The following is a 26,034-nucleotide window of genomic DNA, read 5'->3' as shown; positions in this document are numbered from 1 at the left end:
TGGATAACTTCACATGTATTCCGCATCCCCATCGTTTTGATTGCATCGGGAAATGTACCAAAGGAGGAAACAAGTACAAAATCAACATTTGGGGACATTTTACATATAGCAGTGGTCTCAAATTTGGTACTCAGGACCCCACACAGCTCATCTGTTCCAGGTCACCCAGCGGGTGCACAGGTGCACTCATTACTCACTAACACATTTTAAAAGATTCACAGGTGATGATTATTATTTCACTTGTGATTATGTGAGGAAACTTGAAAAACATGCACTGTGTGGGGTTCAGAGGACCGAGTTTGAGAACCTGTGATATATAGAATACGATACATTAGTGCTGATTGAGAGATTCTTTTTGTAACATAAAAGCAAGAAATGATAGTGAAAATGATGCACACAGAAGGAGCGCCTCCCAGCCAGCTCAGGGAATGGTCAGATTCCCTGAGCTGGCGTAGTTAGGCGGAGAGGCTCTCCATCTGACGGGGATGCGACGGGGATGCGATGGGGACACCCCCGCCACTGAATTCCCTGGGTAACATGTTAAGGGAAGTACGTGAACACATCTCCTCGCAGGCAGCCAAAGAGGAGTGAAATCATTTGATGGCCGATTTGCTTAGTAGCACAGCTTTTATTGTATATTCGCTCCCTTATCCATATAACCTTTGTAACTAGCGTAATGAGACGCATGTCCATGCAATAGTATTTTCTGAAGAAAAAAACAGTACAGTAATGTACAGTAAAGTAGTCCGTGCATTTCAGTGGGCATTGCACACACACACACATTCCAGATTCTTTCGCTATAGCTTTGTGTTAGACATCTGACGCATGCGCAGTGGTGATTTTAAAAAGTGACATCTGGTGGATGATTGCTGGTGTTGCACTTATCCAGTAACGCCATACGCCGAACGGCATTGCACTGCCGTGCAACTAGGTGCGCTGTGGCAAGTTGGCGGGCCAAACGCCATAGGCAGGCTAGATAAGTGTGGTTCCATCTGTATGTTTAAAAAATGCTTAAATTGTTATCTCAAGAAGAAAAAATCTTCTACAGATTCTACAGTAGCAACATCATTGTTGCGCCAATCACCACGTGTGACTACCATGACAATTGGCTCAATCCCATCGACATCCATGTGCACATAATTCGCTCCTGCGACACAGGTGTGAAGTTTACTTTTTCTAAAAAGTCAGATCTGTTTTGTTGGAAACGGCCACGGAATGTCGAATTCACAGCCGTTTTCCGACAATCCACAGCAGTTTGCAACGATCCACGGACCTTCTGACACTCGACAGTTGGAACATGGAATTCCGACTGCTGAGTTACTGTCGGATCGGATGAAAATGGTCCAGAATTCTGCGACGTTCCAACAGTCAGAATCCAGATTGAATACCCCCCTAAATTGCGAAGATTTAAATTCTTAACATGATAACAGACTAGATAAACATATTTTATATGGATTTTCTTAAAGTGTAATTCATAACCTTATGGATATTGGAATTTAAATGAAATATATATACGGCAAATATAAATAAACTTATGTAGGTACATACACACACAATTAAAATAAGCCCTGTATCTTTTTTCGATTGGGTAGAGATAACCACATTATTTTTTTTGCCAATAAAGGAATATCATTTAGTGGCAAAGGTTATTTGTAGGCCATCAATCATGGCTGGCAGAATCACAATACTCAAAAAAGTATTAGTGGCACAAAACACATTTAATTATTTAGGCTATAGAAGCAATTTGTGGAAAAGCTAACTTTGCCCTATAGTGACATTACTGTTGATTACATTTGTGTAGGTTGGCTCTGCATTAAAAAAGACAGCAATATAAAATCAACGTAAGAATGCACAAACTGTGTGAAAGTCGCATTAGAGCCAAAAACAAATTGTAAACAAACGAGGTCGGGATCATATCCATAACAAGGATTAAGAAACTCCTAAAACCGAGAATCAATGTGGAAAATGTGTTTTTATGGATTTTAATAAATGTTTTATACATGTTTAAAAATCTTTCTTGATATTTATGTAAGGTGTGAAAGACAGAAATAACAATTGTTTTATTGGGGCGCTACAACACTATTGTGGTAGTATTTGTGTGTTGGGGATCCCACTAGTAGGGGATAGAGTTTAATAGTTTCAAGCGCAATCTTAGAGATTTTGAGTTATATATATACTGTACTACAGTAGCTAAACTCTCTTGAAGCAAAAGCTTTCAAAGCTAGTCTGCTACCTTGTGATTGACTCTGTGTTTCTGCATGTGTGAAAGAGAAAGAGATGTAGTTTTACTCACTGCCAGCGGATGGCAGTGTTTCAGTTACACACTGACACTAAACATATATATACTAGTAAGCCCGCTCGAAGCAAAAGCTTCGAATGCTAGCCTGCTACCTTCTGTGTTTGTGCACGTGTGAGAAAGAGATGTAGTTTCACTTTCTGCCAGCAGGGTTTCGGGTTTCGGAGACTCACGGACACTAGACATATATATAGATGATATAAGATATTCCATAATATAAGGAGGCACAACATATTCTATGGGGGGGGGGGGGGGGCACAAAGACAAAAAAAAAATACTATTTTTTGTGGGGCGGAGGTGGCAGCTAATTATGTTGTGCCTAGGGGCTGCCAGATTCCTAAATCCGACTTTGTATGCTTGGTTAACAAATAATAATATAACATTTTTTTTTTTTTTTTTAAATCAATGATGCCTTTTGCTTAATGCTTATAACTAAGACAAATATTAAAAACCTAATCTTCTAAACCTTCAAACTGGTGTCTATTTTAATAATGTAATTTCACCAAAGCAGTATCGTACCTAGAGGCACATAAAGTTTATCTCACCATTCAAAATAAATGTAACACCTTTAATAACAACATTTAAACATGAAAGCTAGTATGACAGATTTTAGGGTGTTTGACAATTCCATCTGCAAACCGTCATCAGCTACACCTACATATGTTAGTGGTCTGTCAGTCGGGAACATATGTTGACATGCAGTGGAATGTCTCAGAAGGAAAGGAATATCGCTGCATCTGGGTGTTATGTCTTTATAATCGAAATATTGTAACATAGTAACACAAATGTATTTTAAACTGACAGATCTGTTTATGTGAAACTTATGTTTCTGTTGTTTAACTGTAATTATTTATGTAATCATTCCCTGCAGCAATCTAGTCCTTCCCGTACAAGCTGTTTGCTCATATTCAATTAAAAAATATATAAATAATTACAAACAAAGGGTTTTTCCATCTTGTCTTCTGACTCTTTTCATCATTGACTTCAAACCTTGCCTATACCATTGCTGGAATAAATACGGATGACCGGTAGATGGGTTGCCGGCGGTCAAAATACTGACATTGGCATGCCGATTCCTAACCCTCCCCTCCCCGCAGCCTAACCTTAACCTTTATACTCAACAATCCAACCCATCATCTCTACAGGCTAACCCTAACCACCCTTCTAAGTGCCTAACCCTCTTCATAGCCTAACCCTAACTTTGCAGCCAACCTAACCCCTAGTCCCCTCTAGTGCCTAAAACATAATCCCCCTTTTACCCCTGTGGCCTAAACCTAACGCACCTCTGCATGCTTATTATGCAAATGCAAGCAGTCAGGAAACTGTCGTCTGCATTTCAATCATGTTGGTAATCTGGCGTTGGTTTTGTGGTTGCCGGACAGGATTCTGGTGTCAGTATTCTGACTGCCTGACTACAGACGGCTGGGATGTTCACCACATCCCCCTTGGTTGATACGGTTCAAGGGAAATAACTTCCAATAACTTCCTAGACTGATGTGTCAATAATATGGCAGAAACTGGGATTCTACAGTATGTAAAATCATTTAGGTCCAGATGTTTAAAGCTCCAAAAAAGTGATAAAATGGAGAGTAATAACCAACCAGCTTGATACATCTGGCCCTGTATCATTTTAATGCTAACAAACTTTGATGTCAATAAAAACTAGAGATGAGCCCCCACGGACTTACCTGATCCGAGGCCGGATCCCGGGAGTTCGATGGTCGCCGCCATTTTTCTGAGTTCAAAACGAGACCGGACGTCATCTTCCCGCTGTCGGATTCTCGCGAGACCTGGGGATATATACAGCAGTTCCCGGCGGTCGGCGCCATTTTCAATCAGGCTGGTCATTTCAGACAGCACGGATGAGTCCGTGGTGTCTGCTGAGCTGAGCTGCTGGGGAAACATGCTGGGGGGATGAAATGTTGGGGGGGGGGGGATGATTTATGCATAGGGGGCTGCTGCTAGTGCTACAGAGGGGGCTACATTATTTTAATTAAGCAAAAAAAAAAAAAAATTTAAATGACTGCTGCCAGTGCACAGTATAAGTCCAGGGTGGCTGCATGTGTGCTGCATCAATCCAGGGTGCCCGCATGTGTGCTATATCAGTTCAGGGTGCCCACATTTGTACTCTGTCGATCCAGGGGTGCCCACATGTGTGCTGTATTTGTCCAGGGGTGCCCACATTTGTGCTGTATCAGTCCAGGGGTGCCCGCATGTGTACTGTATCCATCCAGGGGTGCCCACATGTGTGCTGTATTTGTCCAGGGGTGCCCACATGTGTGCTGTATCTGTCCAGGGGTGCCCGCATATGTGCTGTATCCATCCAGGGGTGCCCACATGTGTGCTGTATTTGTCCAGGGGTGCCCACATGTGTGCTGTATCAGTCCAGGGGAGCCCGCATGTGTGCCGTATAATTCTATGGGTGCCCCCTTGTGTCCTGTATCAGTCCAGGGGTGCCCGCATGTGTGCCATATAATTCCATGGGTGCCCCCATGTGTCCTGTATCAGTTCTGGGGTGCCCGCATATGTGCCGTATAATTCCAGGGGTGCCCCATGTGTCCCATATCAGACCAGGGAAGCTGCCCTTTTTTAATGAAAATAAAAATAAGGTGTTTTTTTTTTTACTGCAAGGGCTGTTAAATGCGCTGTAGTCCAGGGGTAAGCCAAGAGTGCTGTATAATTCATGGGGTGTTGCTAAGTAAGGTGTGCTGCTCTTTTTTATAATTAAAATAATACAATTTTTTATTTTTACTGCAGGAATTTGTCTGCCGTATAATTCCATGCCTGCCGCCATGTGTGCCGTATCATTCAAGGGGTGCCGCCATCTGTGCCGTATAATTCCATGTGTGCTGTATCAGGTCAGGGGTGCCACCATCTGTGACGTATAATTCCTGGGGTAAGCCAAGTCTGCCGTATAATTCATGGGGTGCTGCCAAGTGTGCTGTATCAGTCCAGGGGTGATGCTAAGTGTGCCATATCAGTCCAGGGGCGAGCCAAGTCTGCCAAATAATTCCTGGGGTGAGCCAAGTCTTCCGTATAATTCATGGGGTGCTGCCAAGTGTGCCATATCAGTCCAGGGGCGAGCCAAGTCTGCCAAATAATTCCTGGGGTGAGCCAAGTCTGCCGTATAATTCATGGGGTGCTGCCAAGTGTGCTGTATTAGTCCAGGGGTAATGCTAAGCGTGCCATATCAGTCCAGGGGTGATGCTAGGTGTGCCCTATCAGACTAGGGGGGATGCTAAGTGTGCCATATCAGTCCAGGGGTGATGCTAAATGTGCCGTATCAGTCCAGGGGTGATGCTACCTGTGCCATATCAGTCCAGGGGTAATTCTAGGTGTGCAGTATCAGCCTAGAGGGGATGCTAAGTGTGCCATATCAGTCTAGTGTTTGTGCCGCACACTTGTGTGGCTTATCATAGTTATCCAGCTACCTCGGTGCAACCTTTTGCCCTAAAAAAGGTGTTAGCTGTTCAGAATATACTGGAAATGAGTGGAAATGAATGTTATTGAGGTTAATATAGCGTAGGAGCAAAAAATAAAAACCAAAATTCTGTGATTTTAGCAGTTTTTATGCTTTTTTAACAAAAAATCAGAACCCAAAACCCAAAAATTCCAAACACAAAACACTTAGGAGGTGTTTTGCCAAAACCCATTAGAACCCAAAACCTCAAGGTTATCAGAACCCAAAACCCAAAACCCGAAAAGTGGCCGGTGCACATCCCTAATAAAAACACGGCTACTGCATCTACTGTTCTTTTTTAGTGAAGTGGAGAGTGGATACAAAAATCAAAGAGTTAAAAGCACCCTTGACTCTGACTTCATTTGGACCGAGGGTCTGTAAATGTGTGCATGTATGAGATCGCTATCCTGCACATGTCCTAAAATGAACGGGACAGCTTCAAGGAACTGCATTGGATGCAGCACCTAGAAGCTTAGTAGGGGGTAGGGTGGCTAATCCCGGGATCGAGATCGGTGGGATCCCGGGATTTGGCCCCGAAAATGCCGGGATTTCAATCCTGGGATTGGAGAATCCAATCCCGGGATTGGAGAATCCAATCCCGGGATTTCGGAATTAGACTGCGCACATGCGGAGTCTAATGCCGGGCAGCGTCTGAACGGGTGCTCAGATGCTGCCTGGCTTCCTCCTCTCATCCCCAGCGGCAGTGCGGCTCTGCGCAGTGTGACGATGCCAGAGGTCATGCTGCGCAGGCCAGAGCCGCACAGCACGCCTCGTCCTGTGCCACACAGCCCTCCCATCGGTTGCATCAGTGCATTGCCCGCCCACCTCCCAGCCTCACCGCCCACCCACCAACCTATTCAGGTTTCTGCCTTCACTGCCCGATTTCTGCTATGCCCAACCTTCCGGCCGACATGTGAGTAAATATGCAGGGTCGGCCACGGTGGGTTTTTTTCATTAGGGAAGCCAATCCTGGGAATCCCGGGATTGGGCATTTTTCAATCCCGAATTCCGGTTTTGAAAAAATGCCCCGGGATTGGCTTCCCTAGTAGGGAGAGTCTGCTTATTGGAAACAATATCTGCTATCACAGCGGGTTATTCAGATATGATCGTAAGTGTGGTCTTTTTTCTGTGTCCAGATACCAACTGCTGAATTGGAGCACTGGAAAAGTTCTGACGCAGGGGGAATGTGATATGTACAGTATGTGCCTGATGTGCGTAGTGGGAAATCCAGCATTGACCTATTCTAACTTTGTAAGCTCCTCAGAGCAGGGCCCTCTTCCCTCCTGGTGTCATAGCCCTCTTCTCTTCACATTTCACTCACAGCTCTCCCATACTCAAACACTCAGTAACCATATTTACCTGCATACTCCATCATTGGCCACCAGCCTCTAGTAGTACATTGATTGAGTCCTCACTACTTTTATTTAAGCTGTAATGTGTACTGAACTGTGGTATTCTTTACCTGTACTCTATTTTTGTTATTTATTCAATGTCATTTAAGCTTTGTCTCCGTGTACTGTTCCTTTGTACGGCGCTGCGAAACCCTTGTGGCGCCTTATAAATAAAATTATAATAATAATAATAATAATTCTAACAGAATGTCGGAGAGACTCATCATTTTTCAGGTAGTTCCCCAGGCTTATCACGCACAAATCATGTGAGCAGCGCTTAATGAATTAAACCAATTGGTTTGATAGAAAAATAATAATAGCTTTTACTGTCAATAAGAATAAAAAACAAATATATAAACAATATACAATATGATGCACAATAATATTAATACATGATTAGAAACTTTGTTAAAATCATGCCACAGGAAGATGGATGGAGTGTGGAAATGGCCCAGGGGAACAAGGGGATAGGGGGGCACAGTGGGTCACAAGTAAGTGCACTTTACTGGTTGGTGAGTGACCTCTTGGTCCGATGAAATCTACTTTTAAAAGATGATATTAATCCTCACTAGTTGTTACGGCGTAATGTTAGCCATTGGAGGGAGAGAACCGTAGGCTTCCGCTTTTGCTGGTATTTTGACTAGTGGTCTATGTTGGACTATAGCCACTAGGGTAGTCCAGGTTGCGGTGTCCGCCAAGTGGGTAGATTATATGCTGGAAATAGGCTTCTGCTCACAATGTCCTCCAGGCTTTCAGGAGAATTAGTGGATCTTTTCCAAGTGAAGGGGGCAAGATGAAGAGCGTACTGTGGAGCCAAATGAATGCAAATTGCATTATTTACTAACCAATCAGATTCTCTTTCCATTTTAAGAGAAAAGTAGGCAAAAATATAGTTAGATGTATGGATGGATAGACAGATCTCAATTTGAATGCAAGCAAGAACAATAATGTTTTAGGCATGAAATTCTTTCTCCTGCATTAGTATAATGGGCCGAAATTTACTAAGACAAGAGTTCTATTTCAGATGAGAGATTGCTCTGGGCAACCAATCAGATACTATCTATCATCTTCTCAAAGGTGCTAAATAAATAAGTAGATTCTGATTGGTTGCCCAAAGCAACATCCCATGTGAAATCAAACTCGCATCTTAGTAAATTTCCCCCAATGAACAGTTCTTAACATTTTGGGGGGTATTCAATCCACTCTTCTATTTCCGACGGGGGAAATAGTGGTGGGCACCTATTCAATGCTGCCTTGCCCGACAGCATTGAAGAGGCAGACCAACGGAACGGGCCCAAATTTAAAAGCTGTCGGGCCCAGCCGTGATCGCGAGAATTCGAAATCCATGTCCGTTTACACGGACACTCCCCCTTTTCAGTGATTGGCAGGCGGGACATTGAATCTTTCCTGGTGATATGCAGTTGAGCAAAACGAAAAGGGGCCAGGGTCCCATCTGTTGGGACGGATTGAATACTGCCCTTTATTGGATAATACATTTACCCAAATAAAAAAAAAGGAAAAAGAAGAAATGCAAAAAGTAAGAGCAAGGCATTCATACACAATTAATATGACATATTCTAGGTTCCATTCTAGTTAATCTATTTCATTTCGATAAAACTGAGAAAAACACAATTGTCTCAGGATCTCCTTTCTCTACAGTGTTTTGAACCTGACATCGATTTGGGGTTCATTTATTAAACAAAGATTTATCATAATAAAATTGCCATTTAGAAACTGCCGACAAGCTCGCTATTTGACAAATAAACCCCCTGATCTCTATGTCTTCCAAAGATATCATCAGCCGTCAAGTGATTAACAACAGTTCCTATGATAAATCTTACATAAAGTGTTTAATGCCTACAACAAAATGACTACACTGTGCAAAATTAATTTGTGTAACAGATGGAAAATGTATTAGATTTATGCCCTGTAAAAACATTTTATTTCAAGGATGATTTTGCAGGGCCAAAGACTTTATTTTTGCAGTGATTTAGTCTGTTTTATGTTATGTATGACAGTTAGCAGTATACAGCTGTATAGCATTGTGTAATCTGAACCCATGTTGTTTCTACACTTACTCATATGACTACATGGATGCTGCTATTCATGAAAAAAATGTGTATCACACCAATTAAAATTAACAGGCTATACATTACAGAGGTGTACTCAGAGAGGTTACTAATCATTTGGAGGCCTCATACAGGGCCAGACTTGTCACTAGGCCTGTGAGGCACCGGACTAGGGGTGGCACCTATTACGGGCGACAGGCTGTGACCAGGGACAGTTCTCACACCCCATGCTGCCTGCTGTCCCCAGGCTACTGCTTCTGCCGTGGCATAGAGCTCCACAGAGCGCAGGGTCCGACACCGGAAACCACCAATGGCCTCCTGGACAACATGGACCCCCCCTATCTGCACCAACCCCCAGGAGACCTCCGGTGCACAACCCCTGGAGCCCAGGAGGTGCCCTGCGCACAACCCCCGGAAACCGCCCCGCTCATCGAGAAGCCTCTGGAGGCCCCGTCCAGGGTACTGGAAACCGGGTCAGGCTGGAAGAGGGAGCCATGTGTGCTGGGCTGCAGCAGGGGGGCTGGTTTAGCGACCTAGCCCCTAAATCTGGCTCTGGCCTCATAGCAAGATGTATAAGGGCCCCATGTACCATCTAATGGAAAAAACGTAAATAGAAAACATAGGACAGATAAGGATGCCAGGCCCCCTTTCAGTTGTGGGCCCCATAGCAGCTGCATCCAAAGCACCTATGGTAGTTACGTCATTGGGTCTACTGCATTGGAGCAGGTGATGGAGTCAGACAAATTCCACAGTACCGCCTCTCAGATGACAGCCTTTTATTTATTTTAAGAGGTTAAAATGATAAATTATTGCTACTTTCTGTATTGGAACCTGGATTTTGCAACATTGTAAGCAGCACTGAAGTCAATACTGTACATTAAAGTTTAAAAATTGGTAGAGTTACTCAAGTGACATAATTTACCCATACCGGTTAAAGTTGCAGAACGTTTAGTAATAAGTGACAGTAATCCATCTATACGTAAAACCTGGCTCACTTACTATTGTTAATCAACTACAGTAGGCCAGGATTTACTGCAAAAATCATAAGAGGAGCCTGTTCACCAATGAGGTTAACTTATACTTACACCCTTGAGGAATTTCCCATATAGCAAAGGTTATAAAATGCAGTATAAAAAATTCAAACAAGGTTATACTAATTGTTTACTGTGTTATAAAAGAGTAAACTGTGGACTATTATTTAAATTACACGTTAATGCTTTATATGGGATATTCAATGTATGACAATGTTTCCAAGAGTTGGAAATATCCGCACTCATCTATTTAATGCACCCGTTTCTGACCACATTGAAGACATGCAGATTCGACTTTTTAAAAAGTCGAATCTGCATTGTCTTAATGTCTGCTGAATTCAATAACCCACTGCCGTTCCAACTGTTGGAAAGTTTCAGACGACAGTTAGAAGATTGAATTCCGACTGTTGAATTGACGTTCAGACTGTAGTAGTGTGTAATAGAATTTACAGAAAAGTTTAACTATTGAGCAATCAGATTGCTGAATCCCCAGCATCAACGCAAACCCAGCCGATTTGCAGTGCCTGCAATCAGCATAATGCATTACACAGTGTAAGCTGCCCCCAGTCAATAGGAGTCCGAGGGGGTGGGCTTAAGTGTGTAATGCATTCTGCTGATTCCTGGGTGCAGCAATCAGCACTGGCAGTCCCCAAAGGGTCAAAAAAGCCCAGAGATCTTTTGAGGATTGCCAGCGCCACTAGTACAGCTCAGCCTGGAAGATTTACAGCCATACCACTTAAGAGGTTAAGGATTTAGTTTAAACTGTGTATCATATATTCTGAAAACCTGGTACAGTAAATGTATTTTGACACCCAAAAAATCAAAGCCAAAGGAACAATACATGCATGTTTTGTGAAGCATTATTGTTGTACTGTTGTATCCCAACATTGCCTGTAGCATTAAAGTGTATTATGGGCCTAGGCCTCCGGGAGAGGCAAGGCTATTATCGATACTGGTATAAAGCCGAACCGATAGTCTCCCAGCACTTGGGCTGTAGGCTTTCAGAAAATATAAGTATATATTGTTTAGCGCATTCCATGTTAGAGCTCTTAAAGGAGTATTTTCTTGGAAATGTTTTTCCATATGGATATCCAAATTAATTTACTTATTCTAAATGCACTTGTTTTGCTGTACAGTAGGTTACGCTCTGCCCTCTTACCTGAAGGTTAATGAATAGCTTTGTTGACAGATAAGTGACCAACTATTAGAGAGAAATAAATCTTACGTTTGCACATCTACTGTATTTCCACCAGAGAGAACTGAACTGTCAGAAAACCAGCTGGAGGCTATACATTGTTTTCCCTGCATCTGATATATGTGCAAAAGTATGTAGTATGTAAGGGGTTAAAATACTTTACATTTTAGAGCTTTGCATTTTTTAATATCCCAAGTCTCATGTGATTTGATTTCTATGAGACACGTTATTTATATTCATGAAGGTGAAAATGAATCTTCTTGCAAATTCGAAATCTCATATAGAATGCACATAGCAATATCTATACTGTATATATATTTATTTACGTACTCCTATGTGCAGTCAGAAAGATAAAGGCTACAGGGGTGTTCTCAGTGTTAAGTACTGTATATGACAATTCTAAATGTGGAGGTAATTGATGAACCGGTGTCTGCTTTATATGGGCACAAACATTTTGCCTGTAAAACACAGAGCTCAGATGCAACAGGAGAACAAGACTTAACTAAGGGCCTAATTTCGTAAGGATTGTATATGGTAAGCAGCTTAGCATATGCAGGGCTGGCAACAGAAATCTTGGGGCCCAGCACACTGATATATCTGGGGGGCCCACTGCATATTAAACATTTTTTTTATTGTTATAAAAGAAACATAATTAGTATCCACTAATACCGGAGGGGTGGTTCCAGGCAAGTACCCTACAGGAATCCAGGCGGGTATCTTTATTATCCATTGCTAGGTACTGCACTGCTGCAGATATGCTTACAGACCCTGAGCCCCTCAGAATCTTGGGGCCCCTCACAAGCTTGGGGCCCGGTACAGGTGTCCCCCTTGACCCCCCCTGTCGCCTGCCCTGAGCATATGTGATCCATAAGCAATGGGAATGTAGGAGGTGTATATCACCCCCTGCCTGCATACCACTTCCTGTCTGCATACCATCTTCTGCCTACATACAACTCCTGCTTGCATACCACCCCCTGCCTTTTATACCACCTCTTGCCTGCCTACCACCCCTGCCTGCATTCCACCTCCTGCCTGCATACCATCTCCTGCCTACATACAACCCCTGCTTGCATACCACCCCCTGCCTTTTATACCACCTCTTGCCTGCATACCACCCCCTTCCTACATACAACCCCTACCTGCATGCCACCTCCTGCCTACATACCACCCCGGCCTGCATGCCACCTCCTGCCTAAATACCACCCCCTGCCTACATACAATCCCTGTCTACATATGAACCCTTCCATGAATAACGCCCTCTGTCTGCAAATCAAGTCCTACTTGCATTCCCACCTCCTGCCTGCATACCATCTCCTGCATGCAAACCACCCCCTGCTTGCATATCACATTCTGTCTGCGTACCACTCCTTGGCCTGCATTCTACCTCTGGCATGCATAACTCCCCCTGCCTACATTTCAAATTCTGCCTGCATACCACCCCCTGTCTGCATACCACCTCCCACCTGCAGACCAACCCCTGCCCTGCATACCACTTCCTGTCTGCACGTCACATACTGCCTGCATGCCATCTCCTTTTTGCATACCACCTCCTGCCTACTTACTACCTACTGCCTGCATTTGTGATCATATCAAACTGCGATCAGTTGGGCATAGGCTATATAGGCGAATGCCTAAGGTGCAATTGCTCCAGAGTGAACACAGCACGATTAATGACAGCATATGCTGTAATCTTAGATGCTTAAAAGTTTTAACTTACAGTAGCACCATAATACAGTACTTCCTTTTTGTTTTACTATTTTATTTTTATAAATGGGTACAAATGTAATGTTATGTGGAGGGAAGGATAAAACTTAAATTTCACGTATCACCTACAACCCAATCCTCATACTTTCAGCTTACTACAACAGTGTGTACTACTCTGCTATGACAATGGCATTTTTGTGGGTACCATTTAACCTCTTAGGTGGCATGCCCGGAAATATTCTAGGCTCAGCTGCACTGCCGCAGCGGGCTGTCCCGGAAAATTTCCAGGCATACCACAAATATGAAATAGGTGCGCGCCAGTGGTGTCCAGGTGTGCACCACTGGCGCACCACCTCTTGCGTCACATCCCTGAGCCCCCCCAAACACCTGTGCTCTGTCGATCGTACACTGGAGCTCTTCCAACCCCTGCCGCTCCCCCAGCCTCTAGCCGCCAGCCGCCTGTCATTTTGCAGCAGTGACGTAGAAGGCAGGCTCGGGGATGTTCGGGGCGGCTCGGGGGGTCTCTGGCGCACTCAGGTGCCCGAGTCCTTCCGAGCCGTCGCAAAACATCCCAGAGCCTTCCGCCTGCCGCCTGTGTGTTGATTAACAGGTGGCTGGGGCAGCGGTGGCTGCGGGGCTCTAGAGTACTAACGCCGGAGCGAAGGTGGGGGGGGGGCTCCTAATGATCTGTGGTGGGTTTTGCTGGGACAGGACAAACCTGCCCTGGTAGGTTTGTCCTGGACCAGCAAACCACCACTCAAGGGTTAATGAAGCTCCCAGTTGAGGACCTGTGAGGCATCTATTTCTCAAATTAGGTACTTGTCTTCTTGCTCAGTTGTGCACTGAGGCCTCCCACTTCTCTTTCTAATCTGGATAGAGCCTGTTTGTGCTGTTCTCTGAAGGGAGTAGTGCACAACATTGTAGTTCAGTTTCTTTGCAATTTCTTGCATGGAATAGACTTCCTATCTATGAACAAGAATAGACTGTAGAGGTACACATAGAAATTCTCTCTTTATGGCTGTTTTGACAGTAGAATCTAGCTCACAAATGTGATGCTCCAGATACTCAACTACAGTAGCTCAAAGAAAGACAGTTTTAAAGCTTCTCTAATGAGCAAATCCATTTTCCGCTATGCTAACATAATTGCAACAGGGTTTTCAAGGGTTTTCCATTAGTCTTCTAACGTGATTAGCAAACACAATGTACCATTAGAACACTAAAGTGATGTTACTCGACCTGGGCCTCTATACACCTATGTAGATATTCCTTTAAAAACCAGACATTTGCTAGTATAGTCATATACCACATAAACAGAGAGAATGTGACCATAATGAGACTAATTAAAAAATGAATCGAATAAACAATATACATTTTCTAATTAGTCCCATTGTGGGTACATACAGTATTATGGTAATAATTTTGAGCAATAATGTTAGGACCCGCAGGAAAGTGGGGTCCCCTGTAGATTCACAGTGGCACTTCCCTACGGATCGCATCGCATGCAAATCGCACGCAAATCACATGCAAATCACATGTGATTTGCATACGATTTGCATACGATTCGATACACAATGCTATTTCGCATGCCCTCACTATCCACGACACCACTAAGCATGGCGAGCGCATGCGGTACGCGTCCTTGCGACCTATTCATACCCTCACTATCCACAATGGTGTGCAGTTGATTTTATAAAGTGTGGCGAGCACAGCAAGCCACCGTGCCCGAAGCGTGGCGAGTGCACACGGATTACTGGACGTGTATTCCGTGTCCGCTCACCACGCTTCGGGCTCGTTTTACGCGGTTCCTTGCAGGGCTCACAGCGCTCACCATGCTTCGGGCTCGATGGCTCTCTGTGCTCGCCACCCTTTATAATATCAACTCCACGCCAACGTGGATAGTGGGGTATGAACAGGCCTGGAACACGCGTACTGCGCTCGCCACGCTTTGGCCTGACGTGGATAGTGGGGGTGTGCTAAATCGCACCGCAGATTGAATTGTATGCAAATCTTATGCAAATTGTATGCAAATATCACATGCATACAATTTGCATGCGAGATGGCCTTCACGTGTTTTTGTTTATTGTTGTTTTCGTCACATTTAGAAGTTTGAGAAATAAATGACAATCAAAATTAATTATATGTTTTAGGAACTATGCGCCACATGTAATAGGGGTATAAGAATCAGAAAGTGAGAGATTTTGGGAGAGTTTTTCTCATTTTTTTTTAAGGCAGCAATAAATTACACTGAAAACCCAGGTGGCTTTTGCCATGCAATTGATTGCTGCTTTAAAAAAAACGAAAACTCTCCCAAAATCTCCCACTTTCTGATTCTTTCACCTTATTACATTTGACCCTATGTGTTAGCATTTGGAATGTTCCCATTGCTAGTACAGTATACTGCTCAGCACCAGCAATATGACCTTATTAGACACCCCCTTGTCTCAGGTTTCTCCCAAGTGATCGGAGTGATTAATCTATTACTAGATCTTAGTAATACACATTTAAAATCTCTATTGATTTTGTTTAAATCAATCTAGTGGTATAACAAGGCTGTATTGTGCCCTGTGCTGGCAGTGCACTGGTCATGCGCCCTGACCAATGACGTTCACAATGAGGTGGGGCCAGTGAAGCTGGGATTGATTATGCCACAAATGGGGGTAGGGCCATTGCACCCAGATTGCATTGAATAGACAATCATTAATAAATGGCCTCCAATGTCGCTCTCCACAGTTTCCAATATCTGCTCAGAGCTCCATGTGGGATCAGAGATAATGTGAAAGTGTTGGAGGTCGTAAATGCATTGCATCACCCAGGTGGTTCATATATATAGGAGTGCTGTCCTTCCAAGCACTATCTCTCTGAATTTTTAGTAATTGATGTTTTATAAACCACATATTTATTGTTATACTCCAGCTGTTGTTGAACTACACATCGCAGCTATGCTATTTGCCCATGCCAAAAATGATGCAGGGCATGCTGGCAGTGCTGGTGCAGGGCACCGGAGCACCCCTTGGTGGGGGGGGGAGCCCCCTGCCCCGGCGCTCACCCGCTCCGGGGGGAGGATGCCGGGGGGTTAATGTGGCCGCCACTACGCTTCGCTCCGTCGGTGGGGGTTTGATCGAGGGAGATGCAGTGTTTTGGTGGAGGGAGATGTGGGTACGGGAGGGGGGGTGGGGGCGGTTAGAGCTCCACGGGGGTCAGTGCGGGCTCGAGGGGTGGGGGTAGGCTCACTCACCTGCTTCCTCTTGCTCTCCTCGGTGTCGGGACCATTCCTCCTGCTGCTGCTGCTGCTGCTCCTCCAGGCAGCTCATTACCGCCCTCCAGTGGCTGGCGCCCTAGGCAAATGCCTAGAGCTGCCTAGTGGTGGCGCAGGCCCTGCATGCTGGGATGCGTAGTTCAACAACAGCTGGAGTGTCAAGGTTAGCCATCACTGTTAAAGACAGTTGCTGGATCTTCCAAAAAAGGAGGTAAGAGACATTTCTGAGGGGAAGAAAAGGAAGAGCCCAGGAGAGTCAGTGGTTAGTTACTGGGCCTGTGGGGAAGTAACAGTGCCGCTCACAGGGCCCTGTGATTTGTGCATTGGCACAGCCAGGGCCGGTGCTAGGCACCGGAGCGCCCCAGGTGGGGAGGGGGGGCGCCCTGGCGCTCAAGCACTTACCCGCTCCAGGGGGGCCGCCTGCTGGATCCAGCGATGCGGCGCTGGCTGCCACGATTCTCCCCAGGGAGAGGGAGTGTCCAGCGCCGTGAAGTTCCGAGGGAAAGGGGGGGCTTGCCGTGCGATGCGGCGCTGGCTGACACGACTCTCCCCAGAGAGGGGATGGGGGTGTCCAGCGCCGTGACGTTCCAGGGGGGGGTCTTGGTGGGTGATGCGGGTCGCCGTGACGCGACGCTCCCCAGGGAGGGGGGCGGCTTGCTGGGTGATGCGGCGCGGTGGGGACCAGCTCCAAACTGCCATCCTCCAGCGGCCGATGCCTAAATGCCTAAGGCTGCTTAGTGGTGGCGCCAGCTCTGGGCACAGCTTGCACACCCCTAGTTATGGCTCTGCCCTTAGGAATTAATGCTGTTCAAGTGAAGGTGGTGCCCAATTCTCTCTCTGACAAGAATCACATTGATCAAGTAAAAGGTCTAACAGCACCTTTATTACTCTGTCAGGAGTTAGATAGCATTGAATTCCACAGTCAGAGTTAAAATCCTGGTTAACATTTCAATGACTCAAATAGTAATACCAGAAGTCCAACTTTTTGCCTGGCCAGCTAGTCCAGCTTCAGAAGCTCTCATAACTTTAAAAAACTCTCCTAAAAGGTAGCTAACAGGTGCAACCAATCAACTTGTCTGCAGTTGATTCCTGAGCTCAAACCAAAACCTGGACTGGATCCATGGTTACCTGCTGTTTTGTGCTTAAACTGGAAAATCCTATTAGCCCTGTCACTATATATAGAATCATATACCCTGAATTGTTAGTGCGCCTTGAGAAAGGTTCTGGAATACTGTTGTAAATGCACTGAGACACTGGAAACTGTATCGAGAGATGACACCTGGTCATCTGTGTTTTATTATGTGTTTTAATGTACTGTAAATCACAGTTTTCAGTGTAAAGAAATCCAATACACATTTTTTTTTTTACAATAAAATCATAATAGTGATTTTGTTTTCTAATGCCACCTTATTTTTTGTGTATATTTGATAGGGAATATGTACGCTTTGAGCTGTATGCGTTATCTATACACAAGATAACAAGATCTCACACTGCAGTAAAATAATGTTCCTTTGGGACGCTGATTGAATTTGGCAAGACCCGGGGCTGATGTCCCGTCTTCCACAGTGCCTGGTTTTGGATGCTTAAGTAACACATTTGCATGGCGAAATCTTGTGCCGTTATCTCCAAGGTAATTATTCCATATACCAGATCTATCTAGAGGGAGAAGTAGAAGAGTAAAATTGCAAAAAGTTTAGATGTGTCTTTGTTGAAAGCCAAGTGGGAAAACATTGTTTTATATATTATCTAAGCCTTTTTTTCAGCATGCACACAACACACTGCTCACTTTATATAATGCATTCCCCACATTATCATACATTTGAAAACTGTAGAAATGCTAGACTGGAAATATATTTCCCAGAACAATACTCAGCAGAGAAGGAAAATATTTGTTTAGCAAAAAAAGGACATTTTCCTTTTATTTAGATGAAAAACATAGAAATGCCAGTATGCAAAACGTGCATAAAATGTGCTAAGAATATAACAATAAAGCATTTATATTCAGGTAGAATTTAATGTAATAAATAAAAAATTTGGGTACTTGTTTCCTAGCACGGCCACACCGATTTACATCGGGGTGGTCGTGTCGGAAAAATCGGGTTGATCGCATCGCATGCGATTTGGTCGCATGCGATGCGATCGACGCGACCGACCGATTTTGGACCCGATTTTTTTTTTTTAATGAAATGTAAATCGGGTCCCTGGGACCCGATTTTACATTGGATTCAATGTAAAATATTCCCAACCCCCCCAAATGTCACGGCGTACACCCCACCCCACGATAGACGCCAACCCGAAGCGTGGCGAGCGCAGCGAGCCCGCGAGGGGCGGCGGTGCGCGTCCTCCGACCTTTTCATTCCCCTACTATCCACGTCGGCGTGGAGTTGAGAATAGAATAGTGTGGCGAGCGCAGCGAGCCACCGAGCCCGAAGCGTGGCGAGCGCAGCGTGCCCCGCGAGGGGACGCGTATACCTGTGAAGTTATACGCGTCCCCTCGCGGGGCTCGCTGCGCTCGCCACGCTTCGGGCTCGGTGGCTCGCTGCGCTCGCCACACTATTCTATTCTCAACTCCACGCCGACGTGGATAGTAGGGGTATGAAAAGGTCGGAGGACGCGCACCGCCGCCCCTCGCGGGCTCGCTGCGCTCGCCACGCTTCGGGTTGGCGTCAATAGTGGGGTGGCGTTTAAAATGTGGGGGCATGACGGGGCCATATACAATGAGAAATGGCCCATATTGGCCCCTTTCCCATTGATTACTATGTGAAGATGGACTTAATCAAGTCCATCTTATCTTGTGCCATTATAATGGCACAAGACCGACACGACCGACGCGATTTCAATGTTAAAAATATTTTAACATTGAAGCCTATGGAGAAATCGGGTCCATTGCGTCGGTCGCGTCGTGTGCCATGTTAAGGCACACGACGCGACCGACGCGATGGACCCGATGGACGCGATTTCTCCATAGGCTTCAATGTTAAAATATTTTTAACATTGAAGCCTATGGAGAATCGGGTCCATCGTGTCGGTCGCGTCGTGTGCCTTATTAAAGGCACACGACCGACGCGATGGACCCGATTTTCCATTTGCCGGTAAAATTGACCTGATTTGAAAGAAAATCAGGTCCATCGTGGGCATCTAGAATAAATGTGGGTGAGTCCGCACACAAAAAAAGGGTTGGGTTGCTCGTAAGCGCTTAGTAATTATTGAAAAACCAACATAGGATCATAAAGGCTGTTAATGCCTATTAGCAGGGTTGGTGGTGCTCCCAGTATAAGTTCAGAATAAACTCTATTAAGGGGGATTTGGGGTCCTTGCAGAAAGAAATGCAAGAAAAAAGGCTGATTAAGTCTTTTTGGGGCACTCTTTTATTGTTGATTATTGTAAATATGTTAAAAATTTAAGATTTAACTTTTATTGAGGTATGCCTTAAAATATAATGTGCCCTGTCTTTGACATGAGGGGTACACGTTTTACCCAGTTTATTACTGGATTTTGGTATTCAGATCTGTACCAGATTTTTTGTTTATTTGTATATAGCTTAATTAGCGAATTCAGATTCAATTAAACAGAAGACAGATCTGCGATCAATATTTAATCCTTAAGTGGTTGCCAATCTAGCGAAATTGGATTTTTAAGTCAATCATAGATAAGTAATACAATTTCACACAAAAAAAAAAAAAAAAAAAAAAAAAACTTTTTTTTCCCTTTTTCACAAAATTTATATGTGATACCCTGTACCAATATTCAGGGTTATTGCTGCTCTCTCCCAACAAGACACGCCCCTTATCTGACTCTAAAGAAACATATAATGTATTTTTCTGTTGAATACCAAAACTTAAAATACGGAGTCTGGGGCTTGTGTCATATCACTGTTTTTCACAAATGAGTTGTTGTTAAAGTATTCTAAGCATTTTAGAACTCTGTTGCCATTTGAGCCAATCCTTGTACTTTCAATACAATGTTTCCTTTTTGCTGATATATAGAAAAGAGTGGTGCACTCTCTCTTATGCTGGGTACATTCTCCTTTCCAGTATCATGCAAAAATACATCAAATACTGGGTGAGAGTTGGATCCCTCCGTCCTATGTGCACTAAGGTATAGATATAAAGTAGTGTTATGATTACCTCTAGGCCAAAATATTTCTGCTCAGATTGTCCCTGTTGCAATTTCTGCAGCGCAGGGAGTCTAATCGGCTGATTTGGCCCAAAGTAGTCACACTGAACCTCGAATAGGCAGAGGAGTTCAAAAATACGGGTGCACCTCTTTAGTAGAAAAGACGTCTGGGATATTCACACAAACCCTTATTCTGCTGTCTGGCATCTGTTCTTTTGGAACATAGAATGGCAGATGAGAGATATTGGTAGGTGTCACCCAGACAGAAAAACATAGGTAGTAGTCTTCTGCTGTTCTGACTAAATGTGCCAAAATTAGTCCTGATGCTGCTGCATTTCTAGGACCGGCTCAGGCACCTGTCAGAATGAGAGAGACCACTGATTGGAGAAAGCTTTGTAAGGCAAAAGACAATGTGGTCAATTGGACATAGTTGTCGACTCCAAAATTGTCGACTATTATGACAACAGAGTATGCTTTAGGTTAAGTAGTTATCAATTCTACCATACTGGGTTTTAAAGCCTGTAGTGATTGAAACAAACTGAATAGTTTGTAAGTCTGTGAAGCAAATTGCTAGCATTTAGACACAGTGGTCGACATACCAAAAGTGTCGGCTTTCCATATAGCAAAATGTTTAAGTCTATGCAGTCTTTTGACCTTTAGTCCTTATATTTGTGCAGCTGATAAATAGCACTGCCTCGGGCATATGACCCTGAAAAAGTGTTGTCTGTGAAGCAGATTGCTAGCATTTAAACACAGTGGTCGACATACAAAAAGTGTCGACTTTCCACATAGCAAGATTGCAGCTAATAAACCGTACTGCTTTGGGCATAGGACCCTGAAAAGTGTTGTTGATTGTAAGACAAAACAGTTCAGTTGTAAATCCGTTCATAAATTGCTGCTGTCAGATCCGACATATGATGCCACTTTATTTGTTTTGGCTGGCAGTTATTTCAAAAAAACACACATTTGGCAGTCATATGGTATTCTAGACATATATAGTTATCCAAGGCAACCACAATTAGAAATTTAAGGCGCTATTAGGTCGAGACAGAGTATAATAATATCACCGCAAACAACCTCCACATAGCCTTATGATAGCGGTATAGTTGACACAGAGTAAGACAGTGTTTCAATGACAGATTAAATACGTAATTAATTATCCAAAACACCTACAATTAGGAGCTTTAAAGCGCTATTAGGTTGAGACGATAATATCACCGCAGCATCCTCCAAAAAGCACTATGATAGCTGTATAATTAGCACAGAGTGAAAAGGTGTCTCAGCGGCAACCTCAAAATATACCTCCGATTGTGTTGTCATGTACAATGCTGCCATATACTCACAGACCGGCTATTCCGTCTGTTCACTGCGGCTTGAAGGCAGCGTGGATGCTGCTGAATACTCACAGACCGGCTATTCCGTCTGGTCACTGCGGCTTGAAGGCAGCGTGGATGCTGCTGAATACTCACAGACCGGCTATTCCGTCTGGTCACTGCGGCTTGAAGACAGCGTGTTGGGGAGAGCAGTTTGGTCCTTAGCTCACCTCTCAGGTGGGCGCCAGGACCGGAAGTGACGCGCGTTTCGCTCTAGGAGCTTGGTCACACTAGGATTTTTTTTTTTAATGAAATGTAAATCGGGTCCCTGGGACCCGATTTTACATTGGATTCAATGTAAAATATTCCCAACCCCCCCAAATGTCACGGCGTACACCCCACCCCACGATAGACGCCAACCCGAAGCGTGGCGAGCGCAGCGAGCCCGCGAGGGGCGGCGGTGCGCGTCCTCCGACCTTTTCATTCCCCTACTATCCACGTCGGCGTGGAGTTGAGAATAGAATAGTGTGGCGAGCGCAGCGAGCCACCGAGCCCGAAGCGTGGCGAGCGCAGCGTGCCCCGCGAGGGGACGCGTATACCTGTGAAGTTATACGCGTCCCCTCGCGGGGCTCGCTGCGCTCGCCACGCTTCGGGCTCGGTGGCTCGCTGCGCTCGCCACACTATTCTATTCTCAACTCCACGCCGACGTGGATAGTAGGGGTATGAAAAGGTCGGAGGACGCGCACCGCCGCCCCTCGCGGGCTCGCTGCGCTCGCCACGCTTCGGGTTGGCGTCAATAGTGGGGTGGCGTTTAAAATGTGGGGGCATGACGGGGCCATATACAATGAGAAATGGCCCATATTGGCCCCTTTCCCATTGATTACTATGTGAAGATGGACTTAATCAAGTCCATCTTATCTTGTGCCATTATAATGGCACAAGACCGACACGACCGACGCGATTTCAATGTTAAAAATATTTTAACATTGAAGCCTATGGAGAAATCGGGTCCATTGCGTCGGTCGCGTCGTGTGCCATGTTAAGGCACACGACGCGACCGACGCGATGGACCCGATGGACGCGATTTCTCCATAGGCTTCAATGTTAAAATATTTTTAACATTGAAGCCTATGGAGAATCGGGTCCATCGTGTCGGTCGCGTCGTGTGCCTTATTAAAGGCACACGACCGACGCGATGGACCCGATTTTCCATTTGCCGGTAAAATTGACCTGATTTGAAAGAAAATCAGGTCCATCGTGGGCATCGTGTGCCTTAAAGTTAAGGCACACGACCAAGAAGATTGTGGCCGTGCTAGGAAACAAGTACCAAAATTTGTTTCCTCTCCATAATCTCATTTCTTTGTCTTTCATCCTCTTGCTCTCTCTCTCAGTTACTTCCCTGAGTTTAAGAGTCTCATGTTCTACCGACTGAGCTAGCAAGGCTTCTCTCTCTCAGTTACTTGACCACACACGCTCAGGGATGGGGAACCTTCGGCCCTCCAGCTGTTGTTGAACTACACATCCCAGCATGCCCTGCAACAGTTTTAGCATGGCAAATATCAAAACTGTAGCAGGGCATCCTTGGATATGTAGTTGAACAACAGCTGGAGGGCTGAAGGTTCCCCGAACCCTGATCTACGTGCTTGCCTGAGCATTGACAGACGGCTACAATTTGGCCACACAGGTAATGGCCTTTTAATGGGGTTTTTATCTTAGAGCTATAGGGGCTAAATCAGAGCCGCTCGTAGCAGGTCTAATTTGGCCCCTTTCCCGGTGTTTGGGGTTTGGGCATGCATGTTTATGGGCATGTGCAAACCCCGGGGGCGAACATCTTCGGCAAGTTTTACACTTGCCAAGCCAATCGCTCCAGAGGGGGTGGGTGGGGGCAAACACCGGGCTGGGGAACGTCCAGGATTTTATCAATTTTCACTGACTTCTATTTCCGGAGGTGAGAGAAATCATTTGTTGGTCGGCAACCATCGAAAGATTTCTCTTAAATTCGGCCGCTTGTGAGGGGATGTGTTCCCGTAACACATCTCCTCGCATGTTACCAAGGGGAATGCGGGCAGCGCTGGTGATCCAGTCAGGGTAGGCTCCAGAGAAGGAGCACAGTTCAAAATTAAAATGCAGTGAGTCAGTTTGGAATGGCAGTTGGCGGTAGTGGGTGGGTCTTCCCTATTATATTTTGAACTATGCTGCAGCTCCACCTCAGGAGATCCTGGATCCAGCAACTCAGCACATCGGATGAGAGTCTGAATTTTTGGTTGCAATCACTGGGTCCTCTTAGAACAGTGGTTCTCAACCTCGGTCCTCAGAACCCCCAACAGTTCACGTTTTCAAGGTCTCCACACAGAATCACAGGTGAAAGAATTAGCTCCACCTGTGGATCTTTTACAATGAGTGCACCGGTGTACCTACCGGGTGACCTTGAAAATGTGAACTGTCGGGGGGTCCTGAGGACCGAGGTTGAGAACCACTGTCTTAGAAGATAAGTGCACCCTTAGTGGCTCAGCACTCATCTTCTGATTAAATGTGTCTTGTGCCAATACTGGATGTTTTGCAGGCTGGAAAGGATGCACCAATCACCTGCCTTCTACATCCCATTATTTTAAGATTCTCTAAAACAGCAGTGTCATGTGCGTAGTGGTGGTCCAGTTCCATTGGGGAAGCAACTGAGCAATCATTCCATGCTCATTGCCTTTTCTGCAGCAGCATTGGTTGTAAATGGTGCGAATGTACCCTCATGTTTAGTAATGTGTTCATTCCTTTGCTTCTGATCAAGAAAACTACAGGGTTTGTTTGGCAACACTTGTGCTGTGATAATTCACCAATTGTATGATCTTGGTGCATATAGCACACTGTGGGTCAGATTTATTAAGCCCGGTGAAGTGATAAAGTGGTGATAATGCAGCACCCAATCAACTGCTTACTGTCATTTTTCAAACCCAGCCTGTAACTTGACCAGAGAAGATTGGCTGGTGCTTTATCACCCGCCCCTTTATCACTTCACCAAGCTTAATAAATCAGACCCTGTGTGTGTGTGTGTGTTGCTACTTCCATCATCTGGTTCTTTTCACATGCACCTGAAACAATAAAAAAATCCCTCCAGGGGCCTAATTCATGTTAGTACGGACATTGCTATGCAGCTGCACACATTCAGGCTGCTGAACTGCTAGACATTGCAAGAGAAGCTTCCACCTAGAAAATTATTTAGACGCCCTACAGAGTCTTCATAAAATCATCAGCAACTGCATACAGTATGTGCAGTAGGTACTTGTGTATTATCTGGGCGCCCGATTTTATCATTGCATGCCACTACTTAAGGCATGCGATGCGATGTGATTTTTCATTGTAAAGACCCAATTTTTAATTGTATAGTCACCCATGGGTGATTTCCTACCCCCACTATCCAACTACGCATAGAGTTGAATTTATATAGTGTGGCGAGCGCAGCGAGCCACCGAGCCCGAAGCGTGGCAAGCGGACACGGATTACTTTACATGTATTCTGCGTCCCCTCGTGGGGTTCGTTGCGCTCACCATGCTTCGGGCTCGCCACACTATATAAAATCAACTCTGTGCGTAGTTGGATAGTGGGGGTAGGAAATCAACCATGGGTGACTATACAATTAAAAATTGGGTCTTTACAATGAAAAATCGCATCGCATGAATTGTATGCCACTATATTGCATGCGATGCGATGCAATAAAAAAACCGGGCGCCCAGATATTACACAAGTACCATGCAGTATACCCAGCTCAGGTGCAGTAATGAGTAACATTGCACTATAGATACACAGACAGGCCGGTAGAAATGCTGGCGCCATGTTTATCTAAGTACATGATCATGATCCGGACGGTCAGTATAAAGACATCGGAATCCCGACTGTTCAAATGCCCGACGGGGGATCCCGACTTACATGGGCTATTCTCCCTCATAGGGGGAAATAGAACCTCCGATAAGCACAGCAAGCCTGCAAGGGGCATCTTTGCACTTGTCCCAAGTCGAAGTACCGGCAAATGGGAATCCAATGATTGTTTACTGACCCCAAGTGTTGCTCCTTCATACCACACACCCCTGAAACAACCACTCTCAGTTACCTACCCAAAACCTTCTTCCTGTAAATCATTATGCATTAAAAATCTCAGTTTGGGCATGATTATAAAGTCACCTTGGCCTATGTGCCCTGCAATCACGGCACAAG

This window comes from Crinia signifera, chromosome 8, assembly GCF_055691185.1.
Source record: "Crinia signifera chromosome 8, ASM5569118v1, whole genome shotgun sequence".
In the NCBI taxonomy this organism is placed as follows: Eukaryota; Metazoa; Chordata; class Amphibia; order Anura; family Myobatrachidae; genus Crinia; species Crinia signifera.
Note: the sequence above shows the minus strand (reverse complement) of the source record.